The 14089-nt window shown below is 47.4% G+C and overlaps 1 protein-coding gene across 1 annotated transcript in view; it reads right to left on the bottom strand.

Annotated features, from left to right (window-relative positions):
* The window catches only part of ube2g1a (ubiquitin-conjugating enzyme E2G 1a (UBC7 homolog, yeast)), a 44008-nt gene that overhangs the window by 26358 nt on the left and 3561 nt on the right, over positions 1 to 14089 (bottom strand). The gene's annotated exons all lie outside the window — the stretch shown is intronic.

The following is a 14089-nucleotide window of genomic DNA, read 5'->3' on the forward strand; positions in this document are numbered from 1 at the left end:
TGAAGCCGACCTAAGCACTTTCCAAAAATAACCACATGGTGGCACTGTTGTATCGTTGCTAAATCTGCGCACGCCTAAATGTCTTCACCCCCGGCTCTGGGCTTTTGTACTGTACAGTGGCCATTCGTCTTCAGCGGACATCGCACCACTGCTGTGCCTCAGAGGCCCTGGCATCTGTGTGTGCCCGTTCAGGAGGAGGTCCTCGGATGCTCGCCTTGGCACTCCGCGGTTGGCGACGAGCGGAGGTCGTCCGGGCAGTTTTGAGGCCCCCCTGCTCTCGATTGATGGCGTTTTAATGCCCCTCCGTGTCCCCGAGCTGCACCGTAATTAAGAGGGCCAGCAGCAGCAATCGGACTCATTAGCACATCTGATAAAAAGCAATTAACAGTCCGCTCTAATCGTGAGGGCTTTTAAATAATGCAGCGCGCGGGAAATCAGCCGTGTTAACGGACCGGCATTCTCAACCAGGTCCTCTCTCGACGAGGGAAGATGCTGACCGAGTGTTTTCTATGACTACTACACACCTATGTTGTTACATGTCATAAGCTGACCCTGGTCCATGTGGAGGAAGTGTTTTGGTGTTCTGCTTTAATGAAAACACTCATCATAGTCAATCTAATGAACCGCTCTGGGCACAAGCCCCTACCCACATGCCTTCACCGCTGTCTGAACTGGGCTCTGTGGAGATTTTCTCTTGTGCCCTTGTGCTCATTCATTACCTGATTTTTGCAGCTTTGGATAGCTCTGCAAAATTGCTGTGAGGGAATGATCTTTGGGCCTGTATGGATACTGTTGAGTTGAATTGAATTAATGCACAAATACGCTGAAATGCTCTCTCACTCGTACACACACACACACACACACACACACACACACACACACACACACACACACTCTCTCACAGACACACACACACACACACTCACACTCACAGACAAACTACTAAACACTGACGTATATTTACAATCCGACCCTCAAACAAAGCCTCTGGTTGGTTAATGGCATTGGACGTGCATGCAACTCCTGCCTGTCCACATGCTCCAAAGTGACAAGGAGCCGCCAGTCACCCGGTCCCCATGGCAGCAGGGCCTGTTTACTGTGGCGCAGCCCGATCCCCTGGTCACGCCACACTTCCTCCGGGCCGTCGGGCCCTGTACCGCCGGGCCTGTCATGTCATGTGTGGAGGATCCGCAGGCTGGCCTTGGAGAGGATTGTCACATGAGTTTGGGCTTATCTGAGCTGCCAGGTTAAACACAACGCCACCAGTGTGAGCTTCTCACGGCCGGGCATGATGCAAGCGCGCCGCCTTGGCTGTAATGACATCTCCCAGCAAAAGCAGCGGCACATTTTTTTGTCCACGCTTAAAACAATGTAACATTGCGTTACATGGTGTCACAGGCGATATTAAATATACAGGATGGAATATATGAACACGTACGTTCTTTCAACTGTACTCGTGATCAGTTATGCATGAGACCTTTACACGGTCAACAGTTGTTCAGACCGTATCACCGGCAGGGGAGGAAAAATGTCAAGGTCAAATACCAATGTCATTGTCACCCATTTGATGTATTTGCTGGCCCGTGGGGGAACCTTCCTCCTCCGGCCCCCCCCCGCCGGGCAGGTCTTGCGTGTGTGTTATTTTAACCCCATGTTTGGAATTTCCCTCGGTGTTGCTCTCCTACCTTTGTTCTTCCAGCCTCGGTGGTCGAGGAGGCACATACGTGCAACTGGAGAGCATATACACGCGTACACACCACACACACACACACACACACACACACACACACACACGAAACACGCACGCGTAAGAAAGCGTGTGGAAAACATTCCAGCGGGTGATGGCTTGACCTGTAATTAGTACACAATAGGTATTGTGTGTGGCGTGCCCTCCCGGTTTGCGCAGAGTTTATCTTTGCAGTTATGCGTTTCCCCTGTTTTTGCCCAGGGAGGGCAGGAAGCTGTCACAATGGCTAATAAATGTGCCGGGCCGGGAGCGATCGATGAATAGAGGGGGGGACGCACGCTGAGCCAGAGGGAGCGATGGAGGGAGAGAGAAAAACAGTGGGAGAGGGAGAGAGAGAGAGGGGAGGAAATAGAGAGAGAGAGAGAGAGAGAGAGAGAGAGAGTAAGAGAGACTTCAGAACCTCTGAAGAGTTGACACTGTGACAGAGAAGGCGGATGGACGGGGGCTTGGACACGGGTGGACGGACTGACACCGCTGATTACCCCGTAGAGGAGGACATTCCACACCGATACACACATCCACGCCACGACGCGTCCACAGGAACAGGAGTCACTCCGGAGGGGCCGTGGCCAAGAGCGCACAGGTCCCGTCCTGCCCTCCACTGCTCTGCTCTCACCTTGACCACATTGTTCTGCGCTGGAAAGAATAACAGCCACCAGCGGCCACAACAACATTTCTGAACGCTGAACCATACCGGCTCGCATTCCTCAAGGAACCTTGTGAAATATTGTCAACATTGTCCCAAATCATGACTGATTAGTCCTGCCCACACACACACTTACACACACACACACACACACACGCACACACACACACACATTGTGCATTGCGATTTCTGTGTGAGTCTTAATCAACTATTTGTTTAGTTGTACGTGGGATGTGTTGCGGCACTATTACAAGTGCTTTGTTCAGAGGTGTGGCATTTGGATGAATGAGTAACTTGTTGTTTTCCACCAAAGTCTCAACCTCATTGCCCCTGCTCTCTGTGTGTGTAAGAATATGCTCTGGATATTTGTGAGCATTTTCTGTGGATATTTTTTATACTCTTTTCATGTGTTCCTTCTCTTATCTTGACATATGTCTTACTTTTTTATCATCTTCAACTGGATTTGTCACCATCTTGCTGCAGGATATTTCAGTCAGTCTACATTATTACATGTTACCGTCATCGTTTTACTCATGCACTTGTGTGCAACAATGTTTAGAACCATGAGCTGACCGTCTCCAAAGCAGTGACTCAATGGTGGAAAAGAAAACCCTTGGAAAGTGGTCAGAACTGGAAACGTTGCATAATGTAACTTTTAAAAACCGACGAATAACCTTTTTGAGAGTATGCTTTTACTGCGGTGATAACAATCAGTGAACTCGTTGAAACCTATGTAAGGTCACACGTCCCTTCGATCATGCGCATGCGGGGTTGTGTTCTTCTGCGTCGTGCTCCACCACGCTGCGCTAGGCTACCACGGTATAGCGGCTCATGGTATAGGATTGCGTCACAGTGACTGTGCAGTAGTGTGCGCTGCAGTGCACACTCATTCTTTGAGGAGATACCATGCACGGGACAAAGAGGCTAAGGTCTCGCCTGATAGGTGCCCGAGAGGGCAGGCTGATCCTCCTTATCACGACCCACTCAGCCTAGGGAGCGAGGGATAGAGAGTGACAGCGGAGAGAGAGAGAGAGCGAGAGAGCACTCCCTCCGTTATCAGCCTCCAGCTGGAGGCCGTGGATGTGACATCAGCTAGTGGGGTGGCACCCATAGGCCCTGGGCAGCGGCAGCAGCATTACATCATCCAATGGCCTTTTTTTTTATATATATACCCCAGAAGGCTGGCATCTTCAGTGGATTCATGCCAGCTCCAATTTTAGTATCTCTTTAATACGGCCTGTCTCATCTGCCACCCATGTGGAAGAGTCAACTGAAGAGATCACACAAAAGGGCTAAGGGCAGAGAGGAGGAGGAGGAGGAGGAGGAGTGTGTGTGTTCATGTAGATGCAACACACTCTTCATCTGTAACATTACCTACTACATAGAGCTGCTGTTTATGCATTTCGTTGATGTGATGTCTCAACATTTTCATTTATTTGTTTATATATAAAATAATTACGGTAAAAAGACAAAATAAAAGACACAAGGTTGGATAATTTTTTCAACCAGATTAAGAATTTGTAACTCTGCAATTAGCAGAGAGCATCTGAGAACAGTTTGGTCTTAAGTCTCGATTTAAAACTGGCTACAGTTGGGGCCCTTTTGATGTCATCCGGAAGTTGGTTCCAGAGCTGAGCAGCTAATAACTGCTTCATCGTGTTTGGTTCTAGCAGCAGGTTTTACTAACAGGTTTTTCTCCTGAGACCTGAGAGGACGAGAAGGTGTGTACAGCTAAAGCATGTCTGATAGGTATTTAGGTCCTGCTCCATTTACTGATGCAGTAGTGCCTTGAAGTCAATTCTGGGACTTCCTGGAAGCCAGTGCAGGCCAGGGACTTAAGAATTGGAGTAATGTGGTCGGCCCTTTTTGTTGTTGTGAGAGCCCGTGCTGCTGTATTTTGAATCACCCGAAGCTTTTGGATGCTCCTTTTTAGGAAGCCATTTAGGAGATCGAATCATATGACTCATTCAACCTTTATTTATTCTCTGAAAATGAAACGGGGTTCGGAGAGTACAGTGAGGAGGAGCATAATAAAGCTCCTCTTCAGTGTATTCTCCACAAACCCTGTTTCATTTTTGCTCAAGCGTGGAGTGTTGAATGAGGCTATATTTACCTCTGCAGCATGTGCGGATGCCGTGAATGTGTTACTTGTGCTGCGGTAGGACCTGCTGGGCCTGTGATGATCACCCTGTTCAGCGCTAATGAAGTGGAGCTGCAGTACAATCTGGTGGCATCACCTCTCTTTCTCTCTCTCTCTTTCTCTCTCTCTCTCTCTTTCTCTCTCTCTCTCTCTCAATTCAATTCAATTCAATTCAAATTAGCTTTATTGGCATGACAAAGAAACATTGTGTTGCCAAAGCTTACACATGTGACATAACTGTACACATTACAATAATAATAACAACAATAAGAACAATATCTCTCTCTCTCTCTCTCTCTCTCTCTGCCTCTTGTTGTTATATTTACACTGCCTAGTTTGTGTATAAATAAGAATGCCTGTCCTGTCGTCGTCACACGTACCGCACGGGCAGCCGCTGTCCTTTAACGGTGCTTTTGTTATTTTTATTCGTGACGGACGGGCAAGGCGGACATGTAGCGGCACGTCTCCTTTCTGTCTATAGCTGAAAAATGATCCAGGATATTGCCAAGCCGTTTTTAATCAGTGACGGTGGCCGTACTGCTGTCACAAAGCACTCACCTGGACATTCGTCAGGGACAGGGTGTGTTAGAACAGGGTGTAGTGAACTAGTATGCGCGCAAAGCGTACTCTGTAAAATTCAGCGGAGCGTCACACACTCCTCCCGTTAAGATAAGGTCACGGGGCCAAATCAGTGGGCCGGTTGTGTGTGTGTGTGTGTGCCGCTTCGGCTCCAGCCCCGGGTTTGTGCCGAGCGTCGGAAAAAATGCGAGAAACAGCAGAAGAAGAATGGAGCCAGCGCTGAGGTCGGGGACCTAATCACACGGTGTCCGTGTGGTGTGCGCGAGCCCCTATGTATTTAGCATTCTTCATGCTCCCGGGTCCCCCGGTCCGCGGCCGCTGTGGTGCGGCGCTCTCTGCCTCGCAAACACTGGAGGGTAATTACAAAGGGCCCCGGTCGCTAAAAATACTGCCCACCACCGTGCACTCACTCACTCAGCTCACTCGGCTCGGCTCGGCTCGCTCAGATCCGGTTTCACTGCCGTCTCACCCACCGCTGCATGCGCGACGGGTCAAGAGAGCTGTCCCGTACTTTCTGCCCTTCGCGCAATGCAAACGCGTCGTAACTCATGGGCCCTGGCTGAGGCCCTTGTTTGGCGGATGTGCCCGGTCCAAAAGTGGAGCGACGAGCTAATGGTGTGGTTGGCCTGTGTCTCTCATGCGTGTCCATATTACATGTTCTTGTTCATAAGTGCTAGCTTGGGTTGCGCTTGCCTTGTTTTTTTTTTTGCTGCAGGATGCTGCATCGCTGACCTGGGTAAAAAACATTCTCAGCTTGGACATAAATCACCATGTTTCAGACTAACCAGTCAAAACAATGCACTCCATGGAGAGCCACGAGTCAGTTGGGGCGGGGAAAGGCTGAGGAGGCAGAGGGTGAGGCAGAGGGTGCCTCTCAACATGCCTCCTCGATCCTCGATGCTCGATCCTCGAGGGGCGTTCCCACTGATCTATAACTAACACTGGATAGACTATCCCATTGTTTCCCCCCCATCATTCTTTATGTAGATCAGTGAGGATCGAGGCCCGAGGAGCGAGGGAGGACATAAAAGCCCAAATGAGAGGCACCCAGTGTCAATACAGCAGCACAGACAGACTCAGAGATAAGAACAGACAGAGAGACAGACAGACACAGAGAGAAACAGACAGAGAGAGAGAGAGAGAGAGAGAAAGAGAAAGAGGCCCTATATATATCCAGCCTAGTTGCTTTGGCAAAACTGTACAAGGTTTTGGCTAATCGAATGTCTCTGAAATGTAATGAATTGAACTGAGCGAGAGAGAGAGAGAGAGAGTCACACACACACACACACACACACACACACAGACAGACAGATAGGCAGGGAATATCTCTGCACACCAAGGCTTGTTTTATTTCTGTAATCCTGACAGAGATCCTGTATCTGGCGACCACTGTGTTCGCTCCAGCCTTCATTGCTGTTGACTTGTTGTCTTCTCTCTTCTTGAAAACATCATCCTTGCACATCTCCAGTTCCCTCGCTATCCGAATCGTGTCTTTGTTAGCTCAGAGATCAATGGCGGCCCTCCCGCCGAAAAGTCCTTGAGGAGGAGCCCTCTCCGACAGCCTCATCTGAGGTGGACGTCCCGAGACCGAGAGAGTCAAAGTCTTGGCTGGGGCTGTCTGATAAATAATGAACTGGAGAGATAAAAGAGTCTTAGCCGCGAGACTAAATTTAGTCGCGGCGCTCAATCCTCTGATCGAGGTGCAGATGGAACTCCTTAATAGAAAAGATGTCAACCCAGATCTATCAGAGCGCTGCACTGCTTTGTTAGTGTGAGCGTGTGTGCGTGTGAGTGTGAGTGTGTGTGTGTGTGTGTGTGTGTGTGTGTGTGTGTGTGTGTGTGTGTGTGAGTGTGTGCGTGTGTGTGTGTGTATGTGTGTGTGTGTGCGCGTATGTATGTGTGTGAGCATGTGTGTGTGTGTGTGTGTGAGTGTATGCATGTGTATGTATGTATGTGTGAGTGGTTGTGTGTTTATGTGTGTGTGTGCACTTATGTACGTGTGTGTGTGTGTAGGTGTGGATGTGTGTGTGCATGCATGTGTGTGAGTTCACACACACACACACACACACACACACACACACACACACACATACACACACACACACAAACAAAGAGAGACTGGCATGTGCTGAGTGATGGCTCTTGAAGAAGTATGGACATAAATGCTTTCCACTTTAGTAGCTGCACTGGGATGATTGATTAATTGTTCCTACCACAGAGATTAAAAGCCACTTCAAGTGCCAGATATAGAGTACAGCAGCCAGTTCTGCTCAGTGACAGCTTCCTATTGTTTGGGAGTAGACAAGGGAGGATTATTAAACTCATTTACCTCTAATGTGAATGAGTCTAATTGAATTGCTTTGTTTTTAGAGTGTAAGGGTGTGTGTGTGTGTGTGTGTGTGTGTGTGTGTGTGTGTGTACAGCTCAGCCCATAAGGAATCTCAGAGCCTGCTGGCACTTCCCCAAGGGACCTAAAATAGGAGAGGTCGCCTGGGTCACTCTTGCCATAGCCACCATTTTCTGTCCGGTCCAGACAGCTTTTCGGCTCCAACAACAGCGCTGGACATTCCCTTGGCCAGTGTGTGTGTGTGTGTGTATGTGTGTGTGTGTGTGTGTGTGTGAGTGTGTTTGAAAATACACCACATTGTTTTGGTCAGGGTTTGCTTATTTGTGAAGGTCAGTGCGGTAAGTAAATGGGGATGGTTTTACGAATATACACTTTGAGATGTAGGTCACTTAGATTTAGGCATTTTTTCAGTCAGAAAAAAATACAGGTCAGGATGGTTCTCTGGTTATTCTGGCAAAGGACTGCTTCATAGATGTATCTCTTTTACCCGTTGATGTTCACACACACACACACACACACACACACACACACACACACAAATATCCATCTTGCTAGTCGGAAAAACATATCACTTCAAGTCATATTGATAACATTCTGCTACATTTTGTGACTTCAGTGTAACATGAAGAGTGAAAGGAGTGAATAAGAGAGGGCACTTCAATGAATCGAATGCCGACAAAAACGAATATTAATGTATCCACCATGAAACATACAATCTATTCGTGGAGCTGTTCTGGGAACTGTGACCAGGAAATGGATGCTTAAGTAGATGAAATGTGTCAAAAACTGAGAACTGCTTTTTTAACTGTTTTTGCGGCTCCCTGTATGGCTTTGAGTTAGTGGGAACAGTTTTTGCCTGAAGCCATGGGAGAAGTGACAGTGTTTATCAGGGAAAACAACAACGTCTAATGCTCCGTTTCCTCAAGAGACAGCTCCATCTGTCCATCTTGGCTTTCTCTTACTGCAACACTGCGACTGAACTGAACATCACTGAACCGATGCAACTGCACTGCACAGTTTTTTTTTACAGCTGTTGTTCACACACATTTTCAAAACTCTGTGTCTATTGTTTTCTATACACACAAAATCCACAATTGCTCAATCAAAATGATACACAACCTTCAACTTATAAACACATTGTCATTGTATGACATTTTGGTTGCATCATATACACTCAAAACCTACAGCTCGTCTGTCTTTCATGTGCTTCTATGTGTGTGTGTGTGTGTGTGTGTGTCTGTTTGGGGGGGGCAGTTGGACATGTATATTCATAGGCCTATAGACTCTTTCAACAGCAGAAAAAAGTGTGTTCCAAAGGCATATCCGGAGACACAGAAAAGAATATTGAGGTAACTTGGGGATAAAAGTTGTCCTTTTTTCTAGAACATTACGCTAAATCCCAATTAATTTTCATCTCAAAGTGTCATTTGTTCTGAAAAATTCAAACGGAAAACCTGAAAATAGATAGAAAGGGTCTATACCTATATAGAGAGTATATTTATTCACAGGCCTATACGAAGGCCTAAATATGCATGTTAAATTTTTTCACAATTGCTGAAATACGTTTTGTAGGTTTGTGTTTACAGTTTTTAGAAAAAGGTAGAAGGTTTCAATAAATGTGTTTTAGCAATTGTAAAAAATGTGTACCAGGAAAGACAGGCATTTCAGTAATGTAAATGAGAGGTACATTGCAGTCTACAGCTGACAATGTACTCTGAATGCCTCACTAATAATTTCTGTCCATTGTTGATATTAACCTGCACTGTTCAGCAACCTGTTTACATTTTGCAAAATGTGTTTTATTGCGTGATCATTTTGCAAAAAGAGTCTATGAAATCTGCCAACTGTGTTTATATGTGAAAATTGTTTTTGATAATAGGGTGATTAATTCAAGAAAAGTATTCAGGCAAGAGAGAATTTCAGAGAATGGAGTTTAGTGTTTTAGCGATTGTGAAAAACTGTAATGGACTCAGAAGGTTTTTGGCACCACACATAAATAATTTAGAGATATATGAAGGCAGTGTGAAACTATTCGCTCTCTCCACACATGTAGAATGATAAGTAAGCTTCCAGGGAATAAGAGTCGATATAGCATGCCAATTATGAGCACAACCCACAGATAACATGCTGACGGCCCATGTGCAGAAGCCCTTCTTTACAGAGTATTCAAGGGCAGGGGGCTTTAAATGTACTGGGCGTTGCTACACAGCTTGTGCACGTGTGAAACAACACCCTGCTTATTTAAAACCCCTGTTTGTATGTATGTATGCGTGTGTGTGTGTGTGTGTACGTGTGGGTGTGCATGCATTGAGGTGTTCACTTGCACACACACAACTGCAGAGACACCCACATGGCCGGGGACATTTAAACTTCACGTGCCTGTCTTTTTAAACAGGGTGCCCCCGCGCTTATCGCTCCGCAGGCAGGGAAAGGGGTGCCATGATAGGCTTTATCTCCCATCCTGCACCGGGGCCCTGCCTAGGCAGGAAGGAAGGCTGGGACGCCGGACGCCCCAGATGGGTAGAAAGAGAGAGACAGAGGAATAGAGAGAGAGAAATAGAGAGATAGAGAGATAGAGAAATAGAGAGAGAGAGAGAGTGGGATAGAGAGAGAGAAATAGAGAGAAATAGAGAGATAGAGAGAGAGAGAAATAGAGAGAGAGAGTGGGAGAGAGAGGGAGAGGAATAGAGAGGGTGAAATAGAGAGATAGAAATAGAGAGAGAGAGTGGGAGAGAGAGGGAGAGGAATAGAGAGAAATAGAGAGATAGAGAGAGTGGGAGAGAGAGAGAGGGAGAGAGACAGGGCTGAGAAAAAGAGCCACCCCAACCCGTCCCATCACACACAGGCCGCGCGAGAGAGCAGGACGAGCAGGGAAGGGAACGCGCACAGGAGCAAGAGTAAAGGAACATGACCAGCATGTCAAAGACCTCATGCAGGGGCCCAGAGACAGAGAGACAGAGAGACAGAGAGAGAATGAGAGAGAGAATGAGAGAGAGATAGACAGAGAATGAGAGAGAGAGAGAGAGAGAGGGAGAGAGAGAAAGAGAGAGAAGAGAAGAGGAAAAAGAGGGGAGATGGGGAGATGGTAAAACAAGGGAACATCAGGGCATTAAAAAACAGACCCTGACCCTGAAAACCCGGTGAGATCAGAGAGATCAAAGACAAAAACAGACTGAGAAAGTGTGTGTGTGTGTGTGTGTGTGTGTGTGTGTGTGTGTCTGTGTGTGTGAGTGAGAGAGAGACCCCCTTGTCCCAGAAAACTCTCCCGGCATGCCAAATGTCTCTCTTTTGGGTCCGTACGAGACCCTTCTTCTTCTCGGGCCCATTCTCTTACGCACGGGGCACTTTCAGCTGAGTCAGGGCCTATTCACCACTCCAGCCTCTGACGTCCCCTGACAGCTAAAGAGCCTGTGGATCAGAGCCTCAGCCCCAGTTCCCCCTCCCATTCATCATTCAGCACATTCAACCAGCCTCCCGTTTACACTGGGGCCTACGGCCATGCCAAGCTCAATCTCACCCAGAGGAGTGAGAACCTCCCCTTCATTAACCGGAGTTGAGCCTTTGTAAACACGGCCTGTATGTGTGATTTTACACACACCGCGACTTCGGGGGCCATAAAGTGGCGAGACGGGCGTCTCAGACTGTCGCGGTCCCTAAACGCTCGGACGTTTGTCACTTGTCGTTCGCTCCGTCCACTTCTCCAACGCCGGAATATTGACGGAGGGGCGCCAACAATGGGCTGCTTTCAAATTGGCAAAGGCAGGAATAATCAAACACAGAGTGGCACTTTTATGGCCGGGGAGGAGCTTGCGCGGTAAAACTCACTGAGTCCCCAGTTTGAGTTCAGCGCGAGCCTCTTTGGCTCTTGGCCCGAGTCCAGTTTGGCACCCTTAAAATCCACAAGCACAGCCCTCCTTTTCTATATACTAGCTGGTCAGCCCATTCAGTCCACTGTAGTTTAAATGCATGCTAGTGCTCACTGCGTTGGACACAATAGGACTCTGAATGCTTAACTGTCACATACACTCTATGGTGGAGCTACTGCTCGGCTAAATCCACTAGCTTATAAATATCTCTACTGCCCTGCACTGAAAAGCTTAAGCTCAAGTGGCAGGTTTTTGAGGGAAGAATTTGGATGGCTTATCACCCTCTTAGGACTACAACCAATGTCTGTCATCACATTTAATGAAGCGGAACTCTCAAAGGAGGAAAAAAGAAATGAATAACTTGCACCGTGTTGGATTCCAGTGCTGAAATGAATTCATATTGAAATGTGACTAACAGTGGGATAAAAGACTAAGCAGGTGGTGGAGGTGGTGGTGGTGGAGATTCAGGAGCAGTTGTTCAGCGAGCACGCTCCTGAGTCCTGAGTTCAAAACTCTGCTGAACTCTTATTCTGGTCTTAGACATACAAACAAAACAGAGTTTACAGGAGCTCGATGCAAAGTATCAGCCCAAAGCGAGAACGTCCTCATTCCTCAACCCTGCTTATCTGAACACTCCCTCTCTACCCCTTTCATTAGGGCTCACAAACAGGGCCCCAAGAAGCCAACAGACCTACTGAGAGTTTGTGAGAACGCATGTGTACGCTTGGGCAGGGGGGCTTAAAACAACACTCTCACAGGGAGGGGTGTGTGGCACATAAAAGACCGGGTCACAGACATGCAGAGCGGCAAACACTTGGTCGTTATGAGGTAAACATCTCACAAAACATTAGCATACATAATAAGCATAATGAATTACTGATTTAAAAAGGCACCAAAAATCTCACACATTTACAAGCATTCATTTGGCAGATTTGTTCATCCTAAACAACTTACAGAAATGAGGAAGAACATTCACACTACAATGCAGTCACCTGCGCTAGTATGTGTGAACTCACAGAATGTGTCATTTCTGTTAATGGTTGCCCAACAATATCAAGGGGGCCAAGGTACAACCAAGGCAGTGTTCTCTGCACAACAAATTCAACTTTATTGTTTATTTGCTATTCTCCCTTATTTTAATTTTTCTATTTTTCATTAGGCTATTGCTTGAAGTGATGAAGTCTATTATTGCTATTCTCCCTAATGTAGTCTGACGAACTTTTTGAAATTGTTCACTGTTAAATTAATCATTGTATTGTTTTTTATTTGTATGTCGCTTTGGACAAAAACATCTGCCAAGTCCCATAACCATAACCATAAGCATAGCAAATGAACACCGTTTAACAGAGACAGGCACAAAGGACAGAAATGGCTGCTCTGTGTGCTGGCTGCAAAAGCTCCAGCAGAGGTGCTGCTGGTGTATGGGCCTGTGGCACAGGTGGGGACCAGGGAGTCTTCCAGTCCTCCAGCTTCTTACTGGCCTCCCACACACCCTGGCAAAACAACACAGTGGCCCTGCACTGGGAGTCTGCGTCGTGACAGAACCCCCCCCCCCTCCCTCTCTCTCAGTGATCAATGAGCCCTGTTGTTCCGACCTCCCCTCCCATCTGTAACACCCACCCACCCATCCACCCACCACCACCCTCCACCACCACCCCCAAGCCTCCACCATCTTCTGTGACAGCATCCCAGCAGCACACAGAGGCCAGCGAGACGAGGGTCGGACGGGCAGGGGTGGGGGGCGGGTTGTAGGGGGCAGTGTGGGAGAGCACAGTCCTATCTCTGTCCACCTCTCTCTCTGTCTGCATCCTTGGACAACTCTCGCACTCGTTCACCCACCCGCCCTCTCTCATTCTCTCTCTCTCTCTCTATCTCTCTCTCTGTCTCTGTCCCTCGCTTTGATACAGGAGCTTTGCCAGTGTGCAGGCCTGCCGCAGAGCGAGCTGCGTGTTGCCACGGTGAATCACTGCCTCTGCCGGCGCTCTGTTTGCCTACTTACCCTTGCGCGTCCAGCCGCTGGTGGGGGGGCTTCATTTACCAGAGCAGGGAGGGGGACCGACAACTCTCGCTGATTTCCATTCCAAAGCCACTATCGGAGGGAGTGGGTAGTGAGCAAATTGCGAAACCACTGGGCAATTTAATACGACTTTGAGGGGAGAGAAAAACATGGGCTTTTTTTTTTTTTAGAGATGCTACATGTCTGTGTTCTCTCGTGATTTCTCTGCAGATTGAAATTTAATCCGGTCCCAGGTATTCACATACAGCATATAAACACAAACATGAATAAATATATAAACACACATAAAAAGGCTCACATTTAAAACGCCGCTCTGAAGAGACTGACCTAAGCCCACAAACTGCTGGTAAGCAGAGCAAGAAACTAACAGGCCACTGACAAATTGTGATGCATAGAAATCATACCATCACACAATCCTGGTTCAATTGTGACCATTGTGTGCTAATTTGTGTGAAGCATTATATTATTGCTGTTCTTTTTTTTTTTGTCATACCTCATTTTGTTTTCATGTTAATATTGTTTGACAGACAGAGAGAGAGAGAGAGAAAGAGAGAGAGAGAGAGAGAGCACATTTCTCCCTGTGGGTGTGTCAGGTTATTGCTTATCAGGCGTGATGCATTCTCACACAATGCTCCTGTGATGATGTTTCTATCCGAGAGACATGAAATCAGATCAGCGGCCCTGTGGGCCAACACATGCTTGTGTGACAGTGACAGAGGTCTGTAGGTCATGTCAACATGTCGCTCT

Source organism: Sardina pilchardus, chromosome 5 (assembly GCF_963854185.1).
Source record: "Sardina pilchardus chromosome 5, fSarPil1.1, whole genome shotgun sequence".
NCBI classification, from domain to species: Eukaryota; Metazoa; Chordata; class Actinopteri; order Clupeiformes; family Clupeidae; genus Sardina; species Sardina pilchardus.